This window comes from Triticum aestivum, chromosome 2A, assembly GCF_018294505.1.
Source record: "Triticum aestivum cultivar Chinese Spring chromosome 2A, IWGSC CS RefSeq v2.1, whole genome shotgun sequence".
Classification (NCBI taxonomy): domain Eukaryota; kingdom Viridiplantae; phylum Streptophyta; class Magnoliopsida; order Poales; family Poaceae; genus Triticum; species Triticum aestivum.
The window spans coordinates 635690888-635701439 of NC_057797.1; positions in this window are offsets into that span (position 1 = coordinate 635690888).

The following is a 10552-nucleotide window of genomic DNA, read 5'->3' on the forward strand; positions in this document are numbered from 1 at the left end:
TAGGCGGATGGGGAGTGGAAAGTGGCGGCGATGGCGGACAGGTGAAGAAAAATGTGGATGATAGGGTTTGATGCCGGCGGTTGACTTAAATAGCCGGGCTAGGCACTACATGGCCCGTCAGAGCGGCGCCATGTGACGACATCAGTCTGACGGAGGAGACGAGTTTCGGACCGTTGGGTTTCCAAATGATGATTCCGCATGGGACCCGCCATCAGTCTAACGTGGCGGGCGCGCCCGGGCGCGACAATATCCGCCCAATATTTGGGCCGGATATGAGGGGTGCCGATCAGCCCGGACGTTTGAGGCGCCCGTCTGGGTCAGATTTCGTGACGGTCAGTGACCGGACGGGCCGCCCGGGCGTTTGAGGCCAGTTTAGGGGGCCCAACTGTAGATGCTCTAAATAGGACTACTCAGGCCGTCTCCTCAAAACGCATCAAATATCTGGATTCATGTGTCCCGACAATGCAAGCCACCCAACGTCCGCAAACCGGACGCAAACCAAAGAAGGTTTGTGGAAGTCTGGATGTCTGCCACATACGCGTATGACCACCACACCCACTCAATACCCTCTTCGTAAAAAAACCTCTTCGCGTGAAGCAGTTGTTATGCATTCATACCGGTCAGCCGGCTCTAGAGCGGACGTGAATCCATGACATTGATGTCGGTCAGTGTGACCCGATCAGGCGGGCGGGCACCACCACTTCAGTGCCGAAGAGGTGGTCAAGAAGCCTACTCTAGATGGTGCATCGCAAAGCCGGCTGCCCATCCGTGTGTGCCTAACCATGACTATTTAAGCATGGCTTCAGCGTCGTCCACACCACACCACACATCCTCTTCTCTCCGCTCATTGCCGATCCCTCTTCTTCATCTCCACTCACCGTCGTTAACGATGCCGAAGTCTTGATTCTCCATGCCCGCAGGTGGTGGCTCCAGATCTACTTTCGGATCCAGATCGTGGCGCCGCTGCAGTCACTCTACTGGACCACATCCTAAATAGCGTCCGGCTCCTACGGGAAGGAGGAGATCATCCTATCCTCTAGCGATGAGGAGGAGCAGGAGGCACAACAGCTGCAGCCGCACCTCCTCAAGGAGGAGGTGGCGACAGATGAGGAGTACAAGGTGCACCTAGAGCTCCTCCTCAAGTGGTCGCCTAAGACTGTGAACCGGCGCTGCCCTCGCCGCCGCACCTGCAGCTCCTCCTCGAGTGGTCGCTCAAGGACCGGAACCGACGCTGCAGTATCCATAAACTCAGCCTAGATGTTCAAATCCCTGGCCTGGAGTTGCGTCATGCCATAAAGGCACAAAGCACTTATAAGGGCAGAACTTGTTGGAAGCTCGACTACACAAGTATCTCAGCAATTAAGCCACATATGTCACTACAAAATTTGCTCTATTCAATGACAAAAACCCTGGTGACGAAACATGAAACGTCGCCAAAGATCATTTTTCGTGACGGTCCACTGTCACAAGCCCCCCAACCCCCTCGCGTAGCGCCCTTGGCAACTTTGGCGACATTCCGGGCTGACTTTTGGCGATGTATTCGGCCGGCATTACGCATGCGCATTTTCTGCGACAGGTCTGACTGTCACAGAAAATAATTTGAAACCTTCAGATTTTTTGAGAGCTCATTTGCTTATATCAAAATTATTTGTGTGGGGCCAAAAAATAAAATATATATTTGCAATTACACTTATCATCTCCACTGCGTGGGCCACTTGACATGTACAAAAATAACCCATTAGGAGAAAAATGAGCCCATGTGTAGAAAGGTATTGGATGCAACACAATTGTAAGGGCATATTTCTCCCTAAGTGGTTTTGGTGATTGATGACAGTGCATTTGCAGACTAATCGTGTGCATTGAGCATTTCAGATATCTCATGTCTACGCACAAGACATTTCGGTGCCCCTCAGAGCCTATCGAAGATGGCGATTCTCTATGTTTCTTTTCGGTGGATTTGAGTCATAGGAAAGCCATACTATTAAGAGGGGGCCGTTTCGAAAAGGTTAGGGTGGAATCAACACGTACACATATGTTCCTTTGCACCACCTTTCCTTCGCTTCGATGGAGCACCGTCTGTTTATCCATGTCTCTGCGATATGAAGGCTGCCAAATGCTAAAGCGTCTGGGGAGTGCGGTAGTACCGCTCAAGGAGCAGTAGTACCGTAGGGGCATGCGGTAGTACCGCAGGGCCCAGCGGTAGTACCACTCCTGGTGAGCGGTAGTACCGCTGCCTCTAGTCCTGACACTGACGCATGCAGAAGTAGGCGCAGATGTAATTTTTTTACTTCCGCTCCTACGTGGTAGTACCGCTCCCTGTGAGCGGTAGTACCGTGCCGGATTTTTACACAACTCCAAACTCAGCAGAAGTAGGTACGGAAGTAATTTATTTATTCCATGCATTTCCAACGCCAGTTGAGCCCTGCCTTATGGTAGTACCGTAGGGGCACGCGGTAGTACCGCTCCAACGGTTCTACCGCTCATTGCCCTATGCAACAGGCCCTCATCTGGTCACTACCGCGCAAGCGGTAGTACCGCAACCCTTTGCGGCAGTACCGCATCTGTGTGCAGTAGTACCGCGCCGCGCGGGCTGAGTGAGGGGATAACGGTTGGATCTTTTCCCCCACTATATAAAGGGGGTCTTCTTCCCAAGAAGACCACCTCTTCCCTCCCAAGCTCCATTGTTGCTCAAAGCTCCATTTTCTCCTGATCTCTCTCTCTCTCTCTCTCTCTCTCTCTCTCTCTCTCTCTCTCTAGCCAATCAAACTTGTTGATTTTCTAGGGATCGGTTGAGAAGGCCCCGATCTACACTTCCACCAAGAGAAATTTGATTCTCCCACTAATCCCTTGCGGATCTTGTTACTCTTGGGTGTTTGAGCACCCCAGACGGTTGAGGTCACCATGGAGCCATATTCCATTGTGGTGAAGCTTCGTGGTGCCGTTGGGAGCCTCCAATTAAGTTATGGAGATAGCCCCAACCTTGTCTGTAAAGGTTCGGTTGCCGCCTTCAAGGGCACCAATAGTGGAATCAGGGAATCTCGCATTGTGTGAGGGCGTTAGGAGAATACGGTGGCCCTAGTGGCTTCTTGGGGAGCATTGTGCCTCCACACCGCTCCAATGGAGACGTACTTCCTCTCAAAGGGAAGGAACTTCGGTAACACATCCTCGTCTCCACCGGCTCCACTCTTGGTTATCTCTTACCTTTACTTGTGCAAGCTTTTATTGTGTTGTATCCCTTGCTTGCTTGTGTGCTTGTTGTTGTTGTATCATATAGGTTGCTCACCTAGTTGCACATCTAGACAACCTATTTTGATGCTAAGTTTAATTTGGTCAAGAAAAGCTAAAAATTGTTAGTTGTCTATTCACCCCCCCCCCTCTTGTCAACCATATCGATCCTTTCAACAATTGTATCCATTGAAGTCTGTTACAATATATACAAGAGATGTCTTGTGTGACAAGTCAGCTAACCCTACCATATCTCTAGAAGTCAATCTATACAAGGATAGAGATCATAGGAATATCAATTGGGAATAATCACGTTCAACCCCCCCCCCCCCCCCCCCCCGCGCAGTTGAAGCGTCAACGTTGGCGATGCAAAGACTGGATCAGAACTCTTGGAATGTGGTGGTTGGCAACCCCTTAGCCATAATGTTGGCAAACTATTGGGTAGTCGGGACGTGAAGAACATGAAGCTGGCCCAACTGAACCTTCTCATGGATGAATTGAACATCGAGTTCAATATGTTTGGTGTGTTTATGTTCCATCGGATTTGCCGCCAGATAGGTGTCCGAAACATTGTCAACAAAAATCACCGTAGCCCTCGGGATAGAGACCCGAAGTTCACCAAGAAGGTGACACAGCCAAGAGGTCTCAGCGACTGCGTTGGCGACATCGCGGTACTCGGCCTTGGCACTCGAGCGGGAGATGGTGGGCTACCGCTTAGAGGACCACAAGACAAGCGAGTCGCCGAAGAAGACACAGTATCCCGACGTGGATCGTCGGGTGTCAGGACAACCATCCCAATCCAACATCCGTGTAGGTGAGAAGCTCGATGGAGGCGGACGCACGAAGACAGAGACCATAGTTGGCGTGCCGTGAATGTACCGTAGGATGCTCTTGACCAGAGACCAGTGAACATCACGAGGTGAGTGCACGTGCAAGAAAACTTGCTGTACCGCAAACTGAATGTCTGATCTAGTGAGCGTAAGGTACTAAAGTGCACCAACTAAACTGCAGTAGAGAGCAGCGTCGGTGGCAGCTGTCCAGCTATAGCAGAAAGTTTTGGCTTGGCCTCCGCAGGTGTGGCAACCGTCTTGCAGTCGGTCATGCCAGCACGGTCCAACAGGTCAAGAGCATAATGCCCATGATGGAGGAAAAACCCAAAGGCATCGCGTCGCACATTAATGCCGAGGAAGAAGTGCAATGCGCCTAGGTCCTTCAACCGAAACTCAGAGCCAATACGACTAATGATGTCGGTCCTCTCTGGATGCAGTGATGATAATATCATCAACATACAGAAGGAGCATGGCGACATGATCAGCTCTATGGAGCACAAATAAAGACGTGTCAGAGATAGTGCTACAAAATCCGAGAGCAGCAAGGAACGATGCAATGCGTTGATAGCACGCGTGAGGAGCCTGCTTCAGGCCATACAAGGATGTGATAGTAGGCAGACGTCATCCGAACGTTGAGGGTCAAGGAAACCAATCGGATGCTGGCAAAGAACACGCTCCTAGAGATGACTGTACAGGAAAGCATTGTTGATGTCAAGCTGATGTACGGGCCATTGGCGAGAGACGGAAAGCTGTAAGACGACACAGATCGTGGCGGGTTTGATAACGAGAGAGAAAGTCTCCAAGAAGTCAACATCGGCATGTTGTGCAAATCCTCAAGCTGATGTACGGGCCATTGGCGAGAGACGGAAAGCTGTAAGACGACACAGATCGTGGAGGGTTTGATAACGAGAGAGAAAGTCTCCAAGAAGTCAACATCGGCATGTTGTGCAAATCCTCGAAGGACCCAACGAGCCTTGCACCTATCGAGAGAGCCATTCGGGATGAGCTTGTGCCGAAAAAACCGACTTGCCGGAGCTGACTTTGGCGCCTACTCTGCGAACTAGCTATAGGGTCGGCCCTGTTTCGTGTTTTTTTATTTGGAAGATTTTTCATGGAGTTCGATCTGAAGGAAATATGCCCTAGAGGCAATAATAAAGTTGTTATTTATGTTTCCTTATATCATGATAATTGTTTATTATTCATGCTAGAATTGTATTAACCAGAAACTTGATACATGTGTGGATACATAGACAAAACACAGTGTCCCTAGTAAGCCTCTACTAGACTAGCTCGTTAATCAAAGATGGTTAAGTTTCCTAACCATAGACATGTGTTGTCATTTGATGAATGGGATCACATCATTAGGAGAATGATGTGATGGACAAGACCCATCCGTTAGCTTAGCATATTAATCATTCAGTTTTATTGCTATTTCTTTCTTCATGTAAAATACATATTCCTTCGACTATGAGATTATGCAACTCACGGATACCGGAGGAATACCTTGTGTGCTATCAAACGTCACAATGTAACCGGGTGATTATAAAGATGCTCTCTAGGTATCTCTGAAGGTGTTTGTTGGGTTGCCATAGATTGATATTAGGATTTGTCACTCCGAGTATTGGAGAGGTATCTCTGGGCCCTCTCGGTAATGCACATCATAATAAGCCTTGCAAGCAATGTGACTAATGAGTTAGTTGCAGGATGATGTATTACGGAATGAGTAAAGTGACTTGCCGGTAACGAGATTGAACTAGGTATGAAGATACGGACTATCGAATCTCTGGCAAGTAACATACCGATGACAAAGGGAATAACGTATGTTGTCATAACGGTTCGACCTCTAAATATCTTCGTAGAATATGTATGAACCAATATGAGCATCCAGGTTCCGCTATTGGTTCTTGACCGGAGAGGTGTCTCGGTCATGTCTACATAGTTCTCGAACCCGCAGGGTCCGCACGCTTCACGTTCGATGACGATTTTGTATTATATGAGTTATGTGATTTGGTGACCGAATGTTGTTTGGAGTCCCGGATGAGATCACATAAATGACGAATAATCTTGGTCGAGAGGTAAATATTTGATATATAGGACGATGGTATTCGGACACCGGAAATTTTTCGGGATGCACCGGGTACTTATCGGGTCACTGGAAGGGGTTTAGGGCACCCCCGGCAAAAGATATGGGCCTTATGGGCCAAGAGGGGAAACACACCAGCCACAAAGGGGCTGGTGTGCCCCCCATATGGGTTGGCCAAATTGGAGTAGAAAAGGGGAAGGAGGAAAGGAAAAAAGGAATAGGATCCCCCCTTCCCCCTCACTACAAAAAAAAGACACATCCGTTACATTTTGGGCCAAACGAAAAAAAATTCTATCATACATATGACACTTCTATGACGATAATTGTGACAAAACCTGGTACCATCATAGATGTGGTGGGCTCCTACTTCTATGACAAAAAATCATGACAGAAAATGGGCTTTTTGTCCTGGGCGGGCCGGAGACGCAGCTGCATGACATTCTTTGGGCCATCCATGACGGAAAAAACCGTGGTAGAAGCGAGGGCGAGGAAAATTTTGGGGAGTTCCCGGTTACAGTGGGAGGTCGGGGGCCAAGTGATGCACGTTTCTCTCATACACGTACGCGCGTGTGTGCGAGGCATTGGCTCTAACTGAACCCGAGCGATGCGTTGGGCTCTAACTGAACCCAAGCTATTGCACTGCAGGCTACGCGTTACTGAACCCGAGCGATCGATCGATGGCTGTTAACTGAACCCGATCGAGCGATTCCTTCGCTACTGCTGCTAACTGAAGCCGATCGATTGGATGAACAGTGAGCATTGCGGGGGGGTTTGGATGGACAGTGAGCGGTGGCGTTGCCTCTAGATGAACAGGACCCCGTGGTGTGGAGGGCTAGATGAACAGTAGACGGTGGAGGGGTGCCCATGAAGGGGTGGTTGAACAGGACCCTGTGGTGTGGAGGGCTGGAAGAACAGTAGACGGTGGAGGGGTGCCCGTGGAGGGGTGGTTGAATAGTAGCCGGTGGAGTAGCGCACGGTGGAGGCTGGATGAATAGGAGCCCGTGGAGGCTGGAGGAGGTCGACGGTAGCCCGTGGAGGCTGGAGGAGGTCGACAGTGGAGATGAACAGTATCCCGTGGAGTCCCGTTTTGCGGTACGCCACACCCCTCCTGATCAACAGGACCCCCATTTCGACCGTAGGAGGCCCGTTTCCTCCGTTTTGCGGTACGCCAGACCCCTCCCGATGAACAGGATCCCGTTTCGAACGTGGCCGGTCGAACACAAGGCCGGTTCCTCTGTTTTGCGGTACGCCAGGCCTCGTTTCCATCGCCTGTTCCGTCCAAGCCCTCCCGATGAACACGACCACGCATTCCGTTCCGACCCAGCCGGTTGGCTCCCACGCGTTCCGTTGCCTCTCGATGAACACAACGCATTCCGTTGCCTCCCCCTGAACACGACACATTCCGTTGCCTCCCCATGAACACGGCGACGACGTTGTTTCTCCGTTCCGACCCAGCCATGTACACGAGCCCTGGCCGTACGTATGCGCGAGTACGCGTTCGAGACCCTGCCCGTATGTACGTATGTGGCTGTATTTTCTTTCTTGCACCCTGTCCGCTGTATGTACATGTACATGCTACGTGCGCGCCTCTACTACGACACGTGCGCGCCTCTACATCGACCAGTATATATGTACGTACACGTTCGCGACCAGAATGGCAACGCTACATACGCTTCGACCAGGTGGGTCCCGACTACCAGGCACTTCCTTGCCTGCGAAGATGTAGCTGGTGGGTCCCAACAGTCAGGGGAGGCGAATCGTTTTGTTTTTGTTTTACCCGGACGTACTTCCTTGCGTGTGAAGGTGTAGTTGCTGGGTCCCAGCAGTCAGGGGGGATTGTTTTGTTTTTTTTGCCCGGACGCACTTCCTTGCGTGCGAAGATGTAGCTGGTGGGTCCCAATAGTCAGGGGGGCGAATCGTTTTTTTCGGACGCACTTCCTTGCGTGCGAAGATGTAGCTGGTGGGTCCTAGCAGTCAGGTGGGCGAATCGTTTTTTTTCGGACGCACTTCCTTGCATGCGAAGATGTAACTGGTGGGTCCCAACAGTCAGGGGAAACATTTTTTTCGCGAAATACGGTGGCACGTCCGGTGGGTCCCCGCTGTGAGGTGGAGGAATAATTATTTGCGCGTAATAAGGAGGCACTTCCTTGCTGCGGACGTGGACCCAGCTGTCAGCCTCTCCACATACAGTCCACGTTCGATGGAAGCCATTCCTTGACCATGTTGACCACGCCGCGCCGAGAGCACCAGGGTGGTGGACGACGACGAGGCCTAGGAAGGGGACAACGCGGAGCCGGGGAAGACGCGGTAGTGGATGCCCACGCGTAGAGGAGTATGAGGGTTCACTCGTTCGGCTGCGGTGTGAGGCTGCCGTCACCGCAGAATAACAGGGGGTATGGGTGCGTAGAGGGATGGCCTGGCCAGCGGTGGGAGTAGTAGGGGGCGGTGAGGCCTCCGCGGCATCACAGCCGGCCACGGGCGGCAGGAGCAGGCAGCACGACCGGCGCTGCTTTGGGCGGCTAGAGCAAGAAGACCAGAGGTTGAAGAAGCACTACGGCCATTGGATGGACATCATACGGTCACTGGAGCTAGAATCGTTCATATATTGACTAAAGTTGACAAAGGTCTCCGTCCCAGTCAACTTAGTAGGCCCACAAGTCAGCCTCCCACCAAGGTGGGTCCCAGCTAGCAGCGGGGTATTCATTTTTTTGTGCGTAATAAGGAGGCACTTCCGGTGGGTCTGAGCTGACAGCGGGGGGAACATTTTTTTCGCGAAATACAGTGGCCCGTCCTGTGGGTCCCAGCAGTCAGGGGGAAACGTTTTTTTCGCGAAATACTGGTGGCCCGTCCGGTGGGTCCCTGTTGTCAGGTGGAGGAATAATTATTTTACGCATAATAAGGAGGCACTTCCTTGCGGCTGCCGTGGACCCAGATGTCAGCCTCTGCACGTACGGTACTCTTCCAATGGAAGTCGGTCGTTGACCACATTGACCACGCCGCTCCAAGAGCACCACGGAGGTGGACGATGGCGAGGCCTAGGAAGGGGACGACACGGAGCCGGGGGAGACACGGCACTGGAAGCCCGCGCGGAGAGGAGTACGAGGGTTCACCGGTTCGGCTGCGGTGTGAGGCTGCCTTCGCCACAGAATAACAGGGGGTGTGGGTGAGTAGAGGGATGCCCTGGCCAGCGGTGGGAGTAGTAGGGGGCGCTGAGGCCTATGCGGCAGCACAGCCGGCCACGGGAGGCGGGAGTAGGCGGTCCGGCCGGCGCTGCTTTGGCGGCTGGAGCAAGAAGATCAGAGATTGAAGAAACACGACGGCCGCTGGATTGACATCCAACGGTTACGTCTGCTAGAATCATTTGTTGACGTATATAATAAATAAAAAAAATCTTGTATACGCATCAACTAAACAGGCCCATGATACGTCTTCAACGTATCTATAATTTTTGATTGCTCCATGCTATATTATCTACTGTTTTGGACTATATTGGGCTTTATTTTCCAATTTTATATTATTTTTGGGACTAACCTATTAACCGGAGGCCCAACCCAGAATTCCTGTTTTTTTTGCCTATTTCAGTGTTTCGGAGAAACAGAATATCAAACGGAGTCCAAACAGAATGAAACCTTCGGGAACGTGATTTTCTCATCAGATAAGACCTAGGAGACTTGGACCCTCCGTCAAGAAAGCCACAAGGCGGTCACGAGGGTGGAGGGTGCGCCCCTTGCCTCATGGGCCCCTCGAAGCTCCACCGACGTACTCCTTCCTCCTATATATACCTACGTACCCCCAAACGATCAGAGACGGAGCCAAAAACCTAATTCCACCACCGCAACTTTCTGTATCCACGAGATCCCATCTTGGGGCCTGTTCCGGAGCTCCACCGGAAGGGGAATCGATCACGAAGGGCTTCTACATCATCATCAAAGCCTCTTTGATGAAGTGTGAGTAGTTTACCTTAGACCTTCGGGTCCATAGTTAGTAGCTAGATGGCTTCTTCTCTCTTTTTGGATCTCAATACAATGATCTCCCCCTCTCTCGTGGAGATATATTCGATGTAATCTTCTTTTTGCGGTGTGTTTGTTGAGACCGATGAATTGTGGGTTTATGATCAAGTCTATCTATGAATAATATTTGAATCTTCCCTGAGTTCTTTTATGTATGATTGGTTATCTTTGCAAGTCTCTTCGAATTATCAGTTTGGTTTGGCCTACTAGATTGGTTTTTCTCGCAATGGGAGAAGTGTTAGCTTTGGGTTCAATCTTGCGGTGTCCTTTCCCAGTGACAGAAGGGGCAGCAAGGCACGTATTGTATTGTTGCCATCAAGGATAACAAGATGGTTTTTTTTATCATATTGCATGAAACTATCCCTCTACATCATGTCATCTTGCTTAAGGCGTTACTCTATTTT